Source organism: Ambystoma mexicanum, chromosome 2p (genome assembly GCF_040938575.1).
Source record: "Ambystoma mexicanum isolate Mex_15411 chromosome 2p, UKY_AmexF1_1, whole genome shotgun sequence".
In the NCBI taxonomy this organism is placed as follows: domain Eukaryota; kingdom Metazoa; phylum Chordata; class Amphibia; order Caudata; family Ambystomatidae; genus Ambystoma; species Ambystoma mexicanum.
Genome location: NC_090923.1, coordinates 506,299,334 through 506,312,423, shown reverse-complemented (window position 1 = coordinate 506,312,423; position 13,090 = coordinate 506,299,334).

Genomic DNA, 13,090 nt, shown 5'->3' with positions numbered 1-13,090 from the left:
AAGTTGTGCAGAATATGCATGGGAAGAGTTACATGATTTCCTACACATATCAAACAAAAACAAAACAAACATAGATATACTAACACCTGGAGAACTTTGTTCTCTAGATCCTGTTAATGTTTCAAGATATTTCCATCATTGCTTCATTGCTATGCTACAATTTAATTGTAATAAAACTGTTCCTCCCCTCAGAGAAGTGCAACACTTCTTTTGGAGAAAAGAATACCAAGCCAAAGGAGCACCATATATCCACATGCTTTTATGGATTAAAGATGCTCCTAAATTTGGTCAAGACAGTGATGCCACTGTTTTACAGTTTATTGAAAAATATGTCACTTGTGAAATTCCTTCACAAACAACAAATAGTGATCTTCATGCACACATTTTACACTTTCAAAGACACAAATATGGGAAATATTGTTGTCGCAAATACAAAAACAAAGGGAAATACTACACCAAATGCCACTTTGGTTTCCCTAGACCAGTTACAGCAACAGGTCAAGTAAACAATTTCATGTTTTCAGTTAGTGTTAAAGGTAAATCACCTAAGAACACATATTACATAAAAAGAACAGAAGAATCAAAATATATCAATGATTACAATGCAATCATTGCCCTCTTATGGAATGCAAACATAGATGTGCAGTCTATTGCAGACAATTCCACTGCAGTTGCACGATATGTTACAGCCTACTTAACCAAAGCAGAAAGAACAGAGCTTCAAGACCTCTGGGATGACTATCATTGGACAAAACACTGTCTCAGAAATTGTACAGCTTAGGCATAAATATGCTCTCTCATAGAGAATGTGGCTGCTATGAAGCTGCAGACCGTTTAACCGGTATTGCTTTGTATGGAAAATCAGAAAATATAGTATGGCTAAGGGCCTCATTACACGGTAGGCGGTAAGGGTTTACCGGTACCAGTATTTTACCGGTACCGGTAAACCCTTACCGCCTTACTACGAGGTCCCTTTGCGGGTTGGAGAATTTAACGCCTGCTTTTTGCAGGCGTTAAAAACCAACCCGCAAAGGGACCAGGGAGCTTATTACAGTACCGCAATTTGCGGTGCCGTAATTAGCACCTTCCCCATTCCCATTATGCCCTATGGTGCAAAAATGGGAATGGGGAAGGTCAATGGGGGAAGGGGGAATTACCGCCCCACCAACCTTGGAATAGGGCGGTAATTCCCCTTTCCACCAAGGCGGTGCCGGTATTTTACCGGCATGGACCAAGGTGCTAATAGCACCTTGGTCCACCGCCGTCCGTGTAATGAGGCCCTAAATCTTGGTCCTGCTAAATCTAGAAAAAGAGTTATTAAATCATACGACAATATAGAAACAAACAGCCAATAATGATCCCAACAGCCAAGACATTTTGAAAAACAATTTACCAGACACATACTACCCAAACAGGAGTACCACTTTGGAAACCATGTGTCTATACCACATAGCCCAAAACTTCACATACAAAAATAATATAAAACCAGATGAAAAAAAAGGTAGGTACAGAGTGACAAATTGTGAAGGCGGCTTAGTGAAACTTACCAAACAAAGCTTAGTTAATCATATCAAATTTTCATTAAAAACTCCTCAACATAAAGGACTATATTACATGTCCCTGCGACAACTTTTTAAACCATGGAGAAAAGAAGAAGAGTTATTAGATATCTATGACTCCTATGAAGATGCTTTCAAAGCAAATGAAAGCACTATAACCGATCTAAACTTTACACAGTACAAAACAATGTTGCACAATGAACAGCAACACGAAGAAGAACTCCAGGCCCAACTAGATAAGGACACTCCTGACAGTAGTCAACCTTCTGTAACAGGAAGCCAAGAACCACTGGGACAGCCATTAATAGCAAATGAGACAGAATTAGCTATGACAGAAGTAGAAAACACCAGGTGTCACTATGAAGAAAATACAGAAGATTTAACTGTACTGCAAACAAAACTGAACAATGAGCAGCATAGCATTTCTCAAGAAGTAACAAAAGAAATTGTTCATGGTGTACAACATGAAAATAAAGAATGTACCTGCCAAAATTACAAACATATACTACTATACATCAGTGGTCAAGCTGGTTCAGGCAAAACATTCTTAATCAAAATCATCAGCAAGTTCCTTCAACAATTGACAAACAACAAACTGTCAGCTGTTGTAACTGCCCCCACAGGTTTAGCTGTCTACAACATAGGTGGTGTCACTTTACACCGATTACTACTCCTTCCAGTAGAACACCAAAACAAATTAGAATATTACAAACTTTCTACAGAAGCTGCAATGAAACTATGCAGAGTTTTAAAACAAATGAAAATGCTACTAATAGATGAAGTGAGCATGGTCTCCAACCCAATGTTGGCTTTGATTTACCTCAGATAACAAGATGTACTCAAAACAAACTACGAAGAGCTCTTGGGAGGAAAACACATTATTGTTTTCGGAGATCTTCAATTGACACTAGTGAAAGGTGAACCTATTTTTAAAACCTTAGGACACAAACTCTGCCGTAAAACTGTTGGCAGCATAGGAAATGTCAACCTTTGGCAACATTTCCAATACAGAGAATTAACAGAAAACATGCCCCAGTCTGCAGACCTCACATACACCAACATTTTAAAAAGCATTAGAGTTGGTGTACTACCTCAAGAAGCACAATCAATATTAAAAACCCGGCACAGAGCGGTTGGCCACCAGGGGGCACACGGATGAGTCCTAACTCTGTGTGAGCTCCGTGGCAATGGGTCCTTGGGAGAATTGAGCCCCCCCTTGTGACCCACTCAGAACCAGAATCAAGGGAAAGCTAGTGAAAGATCCCCCCCCCACTGGTAGAAAACCCGACTGAAATCGGACCCCGGAGAGTGGAGAAACCCAACGCCGAAGAGGAGCTGACACGCGACCGTTCTGATGAGAACCTGAGCCCGGGGAACCCACGCAGTCCTCAGAAGCGGGTCCTTGACGGTGTGGCTGAGGTGAGGTCCAGTCCGACTCTCCCCCAGTGCGGTCGGAGTCCCCCCATTGGGATTGAGGAGGAAACTAATCCTGCCCCCTGTGCCATGCTTTGCGTGTCCGTGCTGCGGGACGTGCCACCCAGTGCAACCGGCAGTAACGGAGAAACGCTTGCCAAGTAGACAAGGTAAGCAGCCCCCCCATTGCCCACGGAGTAGCGCAGTGTAAACAGCCACCGCACACTGCTGCTAAACCCCCGGCGGGGAGCCACTCTAACCCTGCAAACAGGTTGTAAATCAATGCGGCAATGCCCTCCTCCCCCTGCCGGGGGCTGTGGGCTGTGAAGAAAGTCTTGCCAGCACGGGCCCTGTGGCCCGTGTCCTCCAGTGCAAGTCAGGAGGGAGAGGAGGGGCAAGTACACCTACCGGACCCTTGAGCCCTCCAGTACAGGAATAGATGCAACGTGAAGATGGTCCTCCAGTAAACAGAGCAGGGGAGGAAAAGAAAAAATCAAAAAAATCAAAATAATATATAAATAATAAAAAAAAGGGAAAATAAACCCCCAGAGATTTTCAATGTGCAAATAATACGCCTGCTGAACACAGCACACTCTGGCCAATCCCAGGAGGAGCCGAGCCTGAGAGCCACCCTATCACAAACTCTCCTACAACACAGGGTGTTAAAGGTTGTGTACAGCCTTTGAACTGTGCAGCAAATCCAACTTCCCTCAGTTCAGCAACGAGATGCACTAGGTGCAAATACCGGACATTGGCCCACTGCCTTTCCCCTTCCTCATTGGGTACCCTGTCAAACATAACAGAGCCTGTAGACCCCACTCACAAGCCTCAGGGCACACCCCATTGCATAGTTGGCTAAGATAACAGGGTGTACAGGCCCATCTAACTGCAAACGCCCCACGAAGGCCCAGACGCCCGACCCTTTGTTCAGAAGCACCGTCAGCTGGAGCTGAGGCACGCCCAGTAGCCTGAAGCAGACCCAAGTGATCTACGCATCCGAAAGAAGAACGAGGAGTCATCCTCCCCACCATCCACACGTTCTGGCACTGGATCGCACCAAAGAGCTCATATCACCAGCAGAATATAGCACACCACCCTACCTCGTTACTTCCATCTGAAAAGGAACATCGACCCTAAATAAAACAGCAACCAACAAGGAATATATAAGACTGAGAACCAGCCCCCCTCAACTAAGAGAATCGTTAGTGACCGCACTACACCAACGTGCCCTACGCATCTCCCCTCCACCACCAGTGGGCAAGGAGACCCTGGACCCCACCCCTCTTCTTGAATCATTCTGAAGACATCTGCGAGCACTGCAGTGTAGAGGGTTTAGGCCCCCCGGCTCAGGGGCGTGCGCCTCCTCTGCTGTAGTGACCACCTCATGGACACCAGGGCGAAGCTGGCCAAATTTGCCTACTCTTCAACCCCACCTATCCCTGACACCAGGAACATTGAGACAATGGAATCCGCAGAAACAGGTACAGCTGCCACCAAAGGCGACATTGCAGCCTTGCTCCATGAGATAAAAAATATGGGAGCTAATCTAGGTGGCAGAATAGATAAAATAACACACAGAATGGACAACATCGAAAAAAGGCTGGAAGGGGTCGAGAATAATCAAGCCTCCATAGACACTCTCGAGACCCAAATGGACCTTAGAATACGAGAGATTGCGAAGAGAGAGGAGGAATTTCGACTCAAAATGGATTACTTAGAAAATCGTGAGAGGAGAAACAATCTACGCTTTTTCAGTATTCCAGAACACAAAGGTGAAACGGAGGAGGACCTCAAAAACACCATTCATGATATTGTCAAAATTCTGACGGCAGATGAGGATATCGACAAGCGCAAAACAGAGAGAATACACAGAGCCGGTGGGCCGCCAGGTGGACCAAGATCAGTACTTGCAAGATTCCATCGATATCAAGACAGCCAGAATACTGGAAAAGGCTAGATCTGGAGGTCCCCCTCACCCTTGGGGGTGCCCAGATAACAATCTCTCAGGACCTATCCTCACTCACTCTGGTGCTGAGACTTCTATGCAGCCCTCTCACAAAATGGCTCAAAGATCAGGGCACCCGATATAGGTGGGGATACCCTTTCTCCCTCACCTTCGAACATGGAAGCAGAAGAATCCAGCTGCGATCCGAAGAGGAAATCTGTGACTGCATCGCTGACCTCCTCGGCACGGGTCTAAGGGAAGGAGAACGTTAAGCGCCCGAACGGAACAGTAAGTGCTGGGAACTCCAGGGAACAAGGAGAAAAAGAGTGAAAGGCTCAAGGAAGTACAGAAGGGGCAACAACACTCCAGAAAGCGACAAATTACCCCATCCTCCCGTGGTCCGCACCTGGAAGGCCCAGGACCCAGTGTGTAACATGGACAATCCGATACGATCTAGGCGAACCATAAGGGTCCAGAGTGGATCGAGACTTGCAGATGAGACCTTTCGTAAGGGGAGGAATGACAAAGCTGCCTGATGATGGACCTTGAAAACTGCATGTATCAAAATATCTATTTTTGTTCGGATAACATTTTTTGTAGAGTTATAAAAGTTGGGAAGGGGGAGCGAAGGGGGGGCAGAGGGGGATTTCAGTTTCCATCCAGTCCGAATTGGACGCCACCAAGTCAACATGCAAGCTCTCAATGATAGGGGGAAAGAAGAACAAAACGAACAGAGGGCAGGGGATACCGCGTTGTATTCTCCTAAGGGGAGGGGAGGGGAAATAAAGACGGCAAAGATTAAGACTGTCTGGCACACTCAGCGGAACACTCCAATCCCGGTGGCACCCAGTAACAAAAGATGGGACTCAGCAGATAAACCTAGAACACACCACAATGGCAAATAACATCAAGGTAAGCGACAGGCCAGCCACAATCAAAATAGGGACATTGAACATCAAGGGACTTAACTCCCCCACCAAACGGTCACTCGTGATGAGGGAATTCAAAAGAGCAAATCTTGACATACTCTTCTTGCAAGAAACCAAATACATTAAAGGGAAAGAAAGGAAGATCTTAAACGCCCGTACAGGCACCGATCACTGGGGCACGAGCTTGCTTAGAAAAGCTGACGTTGGTATCCTGAACGCAAAAAGGATACAATTCGAAGTACAGAAAACCTGGGCAGATGTGAGTGGCAGAGTACTGGTGCTCGTCGGTAGGATACAGGGCACCGCCATCACACTCCCCTCTATATACGCACCTAACTTCGGCCAATCCAGGTTCCTACAACACATGGTCCCTAAAGTAATGCTTGAAGCACAAGGCAAAGTAATCATGGTAGGCGACATCAACATGTAGGCCGACCCAACCCTGGACAGACAAGCCGGAAACCCACTGGCGAATACCCCACCAGAAGCTGGCCGTTCAAGGATAGTCAATATGGATACCTACAAACTAACAGATGCCTGGCGCTACATGAACCCGCAAGGAACGACGTTCACATTTTACTCAGCGCCACACGCCACATACACCAGAATCGATTATCTCTACCTCACACCAGAGCTAACAGAGGCGATGTCTGCATCCGATATATCCCCTATAACATGGTTGGATCATGATATGGTCACGGTCACCCTCGATCGTGTGCACTCCCCCACAGAACCTCGAAGTGGCGTTGCAACGAGACGCTCTGGAAAGACCCAGTATTTTGTGAACATCTTCAGAAGGAGAGTGACCAATACTTCGAGCTCAATAATACAGGTGAAGTCTCGATAAACACAGTATGGGAGGCGGGGAAAGCTACTTGGAGAGGAGCCCTAATCCAAGAAGGAGCAGCACGTAAAAGAGAGCTCCAACTCATAGAAAACAGGTTAAAGAACGAAATAATGCAATTAGACCGCAGCACTCAATCCCCCAGTTCCGACAGAGACAGAAAAATAGAGGAGGCCGCCAGCAAGAGAGAGGAACTGCGGCAGCTGGAAATAGACCAGACCATCTGAAAACTCCAATATTTAAAACAGAAACAATACGAGAAAGGGGACAAAGCCAACGCGCTCCTTGCCGCTAGACTTCGTGGCCAACGCAAAGAGAGATGAGTGTCAGCCATAAACGAAGAAATGGAACCCCACATGGACCACCCTTGCGACATTCCTGAAGCCTTCGCTAACTTTTATGAGAATTTGTACACCTCGGACACCCCGACAGACGAGAGTGCAATCATAGAATACATGAATACGATTAACATTCCTAGCCTACTTCGCGACACAGCGCAAGCTCTTGACGCCCCTATCACGGGCGAAGAAATAGCAGATGCAATCAAAAGACTCCCAACGGGGAAGGTCCCCGGCAATGATGGTTACACAGCAGGATTCTACAAAACTTTTAGTGACACCCTGCTCCCAGTAATGGTTGAGCTCTTTAATTATATCCTCCAAACTGGCACCGCCCCCGCATCCTTCTCCGAAGCCCTGATCACGGTCATCCCGAAAGAAGGAAAAGACCCCACCCAATGCACCTCTTACCGTCCCATCTCCCTCCTAAACACGGATGCCAAAATCTACACAAGGGTCCTCACGGGACGACTGGAGACGCACATGCTCGCTACAATGCACAATGACCAGGTGGGATTCATACTTGGAAGACAGGGTGCAGACTCAACCCGCAAGACCCTTCACCTCATACACAAAGCCAAGAAGATGCCAAACTCACCGGCACTATTCTCAATTGATGTAGAAAAAGCGTTCAATAAGGTCGAATGGTGTTTCCTGGAAGCTACATTACAGAAAATTGGTTTGGGCCCTACTATCTGACGTGGAATCAAAGCTGTATACACCTCACCCCGAGCTGCTGTAGCCGTAAACTCCCAATACTCATGCCAATTTAACTTAAGCAGAGGAACGTGACAAGGGTGCCAACTCTCCGCAATACTATTTGCGCTATCATTGGAACCACTAGCGCAAATGCTGAGAGCCAACAAAGGCGTTGAAGGGCTTCACGTGTGCGGCAAAGAATATAAGTTGGCCTTGTATGCGGACGATATCCTGCTCCACGTGCAGAACCCGATGACATCAATTCCAGAAGCAAACTGCCTCATTGAACAATATGGCGCCCTGTCAGGCTTCAAAATCAACAAAGCTAAATCAATCCTCTTCCCGTTACAGGAACCCACCACCAACCAAAGAGCAGAACTCGAGCAACTCAGCCTCATCATAGGGGGCCCCACACTCTGATACCTAGGCGTCAATTTGACGAGAGACATTGCCGATGTATACGAGGCCAATTTCCCCCCAAATCCTCGCCGCCTTCAAAGCAGACCTCGCAAAATGGCAACCCCTCACGATCTCATGGATGCGACGCCTGAACGCCATTAAGATGGTGAGTCTACCACGCTTACTGTACCCTTTTCAAGTACTTCCCGTCACAGTCCCAGAAGAATTTTGCAAACAGGTGAAAAGGGCAATAACGGGATTCTTGTGGCAAGGAAAGAAGCCTAGAATACCCTATGAAACTCTCATATTAACAAAGGATCAAGGTGGGGTAGGCCTCCCCGACATTGAACGATATTATCAGGCAGCACAGTTGAGAGTCCTTATCCCCCACCTCAGAGACAGGAAAGATCTGCAGTGGGTCCAGCTGGACAACGATAACCTGACCCCTGCGACGTTATCTGAATGGTTATGGTTCCCAGACCACAACTCACACGAACATTGCGAAACCACCCTATACTGGGAAGCATATGGAATATATGGAAAGAAGGGAAAGGGATGGTGGGAGTGACCACATGGCCATCCCCCTTGAGCCACCTATGGGCCCCTGGGGTCAGAGAGGAAATCCCGGAACATCCAAGATATCAAACCTGGTTTGATGCAGGACTCGAAAGGGTTGGACAACTATGGAGAGATGGCAAATTTATATCAATCACAGACCTGGAAGACGCCCTCCAACTGCATCCTATTCCGATTTTCCTTTATCTCCAATTGAAGGGAGTTCTAACCAGATGGGAGTGGAAGACCAAGATACAGAGAGAACTCACTCCCTTCAAGAGAATCCTTAATACAACCTCTATGAACAAAGGCCTGATCGCACGCATGTACAGTACCCTGATCACCAAAGACCAAAACCCAAACCATCACCTCAAGGAGAAATGGGAAAAGGACTTCAACAGAGAATTTGATCAACAGGCATGGGACACAATCTTCAAAACTCCGTCCCGAATATCCATCGCTGAACAATACAAACTACATGCCATAAACCGACTTCATAGATGGCAGTACGACCCCTACAAACTATCGAAAATGTACCAGACCAACAGCCGCAAATGCTGGAGACAATGTGGTGTGGAAGCCAGCTATTGGCACATTTGGTGGGACTGTCCCAAAGTCTGTATATACTGGAACGAAGTGCTCGGATGGATCAAAGAAATAGACGGCATTGAGCGGGAACCATCCCCCCTTCCGACTTTATTTGGCCTGGAAGAGGAGGAGGATGAACTATGTAGAATAAAGGGTCTTGCTTCCCCACTCCTACTTGCTGCAAGAGCCAGTCTGGTTATCAAATGGAAATCTCCACGCCTTCCAACCAAAAAAGAATAGACTGCCATTGCAACAAACATATACACGATGGAAAAAATAACAGCAGCCCTCCATGAAAAGGCAGCCCACCATGAAGAAACCTGGTGTGAATTCGCCAATGTACACATCCCAAGCCAAAGACAATACGCCGGAAGATCCAGAACCGTCATAATCAAATATGAGTACGAGACCCGGCCACCATCCTACAGCATAGAAACAACCAGGCCTGTCGCACCGAACAAACACCTGCAAGCCAACCGAGATTGACATCCCATCTCGCGCTAACCACAGATTAAACTGTCACTGACAAAATGGACAAACTTGTCAGACCGTCTTGGTGGGGGGGAGGGAACAAGAACACTTTACCTATAAGGGAGAGGGTGTTCACCTTTGTTAGTAACAATACCCTTGTTTAATTTCAATAACATATTGATGTACCTATGTGATTGCAACAAGAGTGTATTTATGCATATAACGCTTGTGTTTCAAAACCAATAACATTTAAATTTAAACAAAAAAAACAAACCTGGCACATCCATGCACTGTATGGCCATAATTCATGTGCTACTGATGTCATGGAAAAATTAGCACACAAAAATGTCAATTGTGTCCTTGATGCCAACTCTTGCAAGCTGTTCAAAATTCAATGAAACAATGTTGAAAAAAGAAATGCAACCAATAATTGAAATTTGCTCCACAGACAAACTGGACAAACATGGTATGACACTACCCATGTGTCAACAAGCCACAACAAGAATAAATATCTTAGAAAACTCAGCTGGTTTGGAGAAAATATCAAAATTAACTTTAAACTGTAGAGTAATGCTTAAACGTAACCTTGACGTGGAGCAAGGACTAGTTAATGGAGGACTTGGTACAGTTGTTGGCTTTCAAACATACGCACGTGACAACAACATTCAGTTTGTCAATATTCTCTTTGAGAAACTATCAGAACTTAAAAGGATAGGATGCTCAACAGCTCGATTCCTTCTTTTTAAAGACATGTATTTACGCAGAGAGCAATTTTCTCTAGCTCTAGCTGTCACGACCGCGAGTTCCTGGCGTTTGTGGAAGAGGTGGAAACATGGCGGACGTCAGACTGTGCCGCCACGCTGTGTTCCCAAACGTCATTAGCGGTGTAGTCTTTTCCATCATGGCCGCCGCCAGGTGTATTTACCTGTTTACGCTCGGCGGTTTGGCGCGTTGCAACTTCTGATTCCTCTTTGTTGCTAGCGCTCCGTTGTTCACTCGCTTGGCGGTGTTCCGCCTCTGTCCATTTTTCCCCTTTTGCCTCTCTCGTCCCGTAGTTCCCTCTCCTCTCTCGCTGCGCCCCTTTCTTCCTGGGGTGCTTGGTTGGCTCGTTCTCCCTTCTCTTCTCTCCTGCCTTTGCCCTTCTTGTGTATCTCTCTTTCGCCCTGGCTCACCCCCCCATTGCTTTCCATCTGTTCCATTCTCTTAACATACCTTGCGGAGCCCATACCTGCCAGGTTCGCCGGTCTCCATATCCAGCTGATTCGGATCCTCATCTTGTTTCCGTTTCATCGGTTTCCTACGCTCCGAAGGGGTTTTTGTGCCGCAAGGCTTTTCCCCTTGCCCGCTTGTCTGTCGCTGGGGGGACTCACCGTTGATTCGTTCCCAAAGGGTCACGGTGGCTTCCTCCCGAGGCCGACCATATCTACACAAGCAGAGGAGGACTCCTACTCATCGGTCCCGCGGGAAGAAGTTGGATTTCTCATCATCATCAGGTGAGGAGGAAGGGGAGCTCGAAGACTCTCAGGGTTCGAGTGGGTTGGACAATATAACAGATAACCCTGTTGATACGCCCCTAGCGTCAAGCATTGTTGATACTAGCACACGCAGTCACCATTCACAAATCACAAGGTCTTACCCTAGATAAAGCATTGATAGATATTGGGAACACAGTCTTTAAAGAAGGCATGAGCTACGTAGCACTATCACGCTTATGTACACTTGACGGTCTATTTCTAATCAACTTTGATGCAAGTAAAGTAAACGCTGATATTCCTTGCATTTTAGAATGCAATAGACTATGTTCACTGTACACCCCCATCTAAAAATCTATCCTGTTGCACAAAAAGCAAAATGTTGTAAAAGAAAACTACTTCAAACAGAAATGCAACAGGATCTCACTGCAAATCCTCCAAAAATAGTAAAAGAAGCTAATACTTCATCAATTACTACAGCCAAAGAAGAATATACCACTCAAAGTAACTCAAAGAAGCAACACACACTCCGAGAAAATGACTTGGACACAGAACTATCTGGTCCATTCAAATTTTCAAATATAACTGGTGTAAATTGCAATGCAAATGTAGCAATACATATTCTATTCCAATTGCCACCAATTGTTGACAACATTTACTTACACAATACAGACCAATTGTGTTGGCACATGATAGTCCTTCATAGAAATGCAAGCATCAATCCTGACAACACATACAGTGTTCATGGAATAAGACAAGAATTGGACTACTGTGCTGGAATGGTGAAATACACTATAAACTCACAAGAAGATCCACAAGAATTTCTAATGTTCTTACTACAAGTACTGGAAAACAAAAACATACCTATAAATGAAATCTTCCAGAGTTCATACATGTGGAAACAAACATGCACTCTCTACAACAATGTGGCACAGGAACAAATCCCTAATGAATGCTTTGTGTATGTATCCATACCTAACTGTGAATCCATTCCATTTCAGCAACGTGTACAACATGCAAACCATGGCAGATTATGTACTACCTGCAATTCAGATAATCACTCCACCTTACAAATACAAACACATAGTAAAATGTAATACTAATGCTTCTACGTTACAATGCAGATGGTACCAAAAACAACTGCAAGCTGACTGGATTCACACATGGTCAAGTATCACTTGGTAAGAAAACCTTCACAGCAATAGGTATATTCTACCACACAGGAGCCACAACCAATGCAGGTCACTATACTGCATATATAAAAAAGAATTGGGATGGTTCGAATGTAATGATAGTACCATTACTGTAAAGCAGAGATTACCAGCAAATCTTATAAACGCTTATTTAATATTCTTAAAGCCAAAATTGAATAACTAATCTGTGCATAAACATTAATGAAACTTCAATTAGAAAACTGTAAACAGAATACGCCTACAGGTATAACTGCCCCAAGATTCTGCAACAACCAAACAGATAAATCAATACCACTAAATTATAAGAAGAAATAAACAGTTAGAATACACCAACAGGTATCTAACTGCCCCAAAATTTTGCAACAACCAAACAGATAAATCAATACCACTAAAATATAAGAGGAAATAAACAGTTAGAATACGCCAACAGGTATCTAACTGCCCCAAAAATCTGGCACTTCTGGGGAACACTTGTACATATTACAATACACACTGTTTTACACAAAAAAACAGAAATAGACCATTGCAGAATGCTGTTTTCTCGTCAAATGTTTGTAATCTTCAGAATATTACCTCTACATTTATTTCATACTGATTTTTAAATACATCCTAGTAACATCCTAGTAACAATCCATCTTCTACTTTACATAAAACACTTAAATATTCTTCCATTTCAAACTTGTAT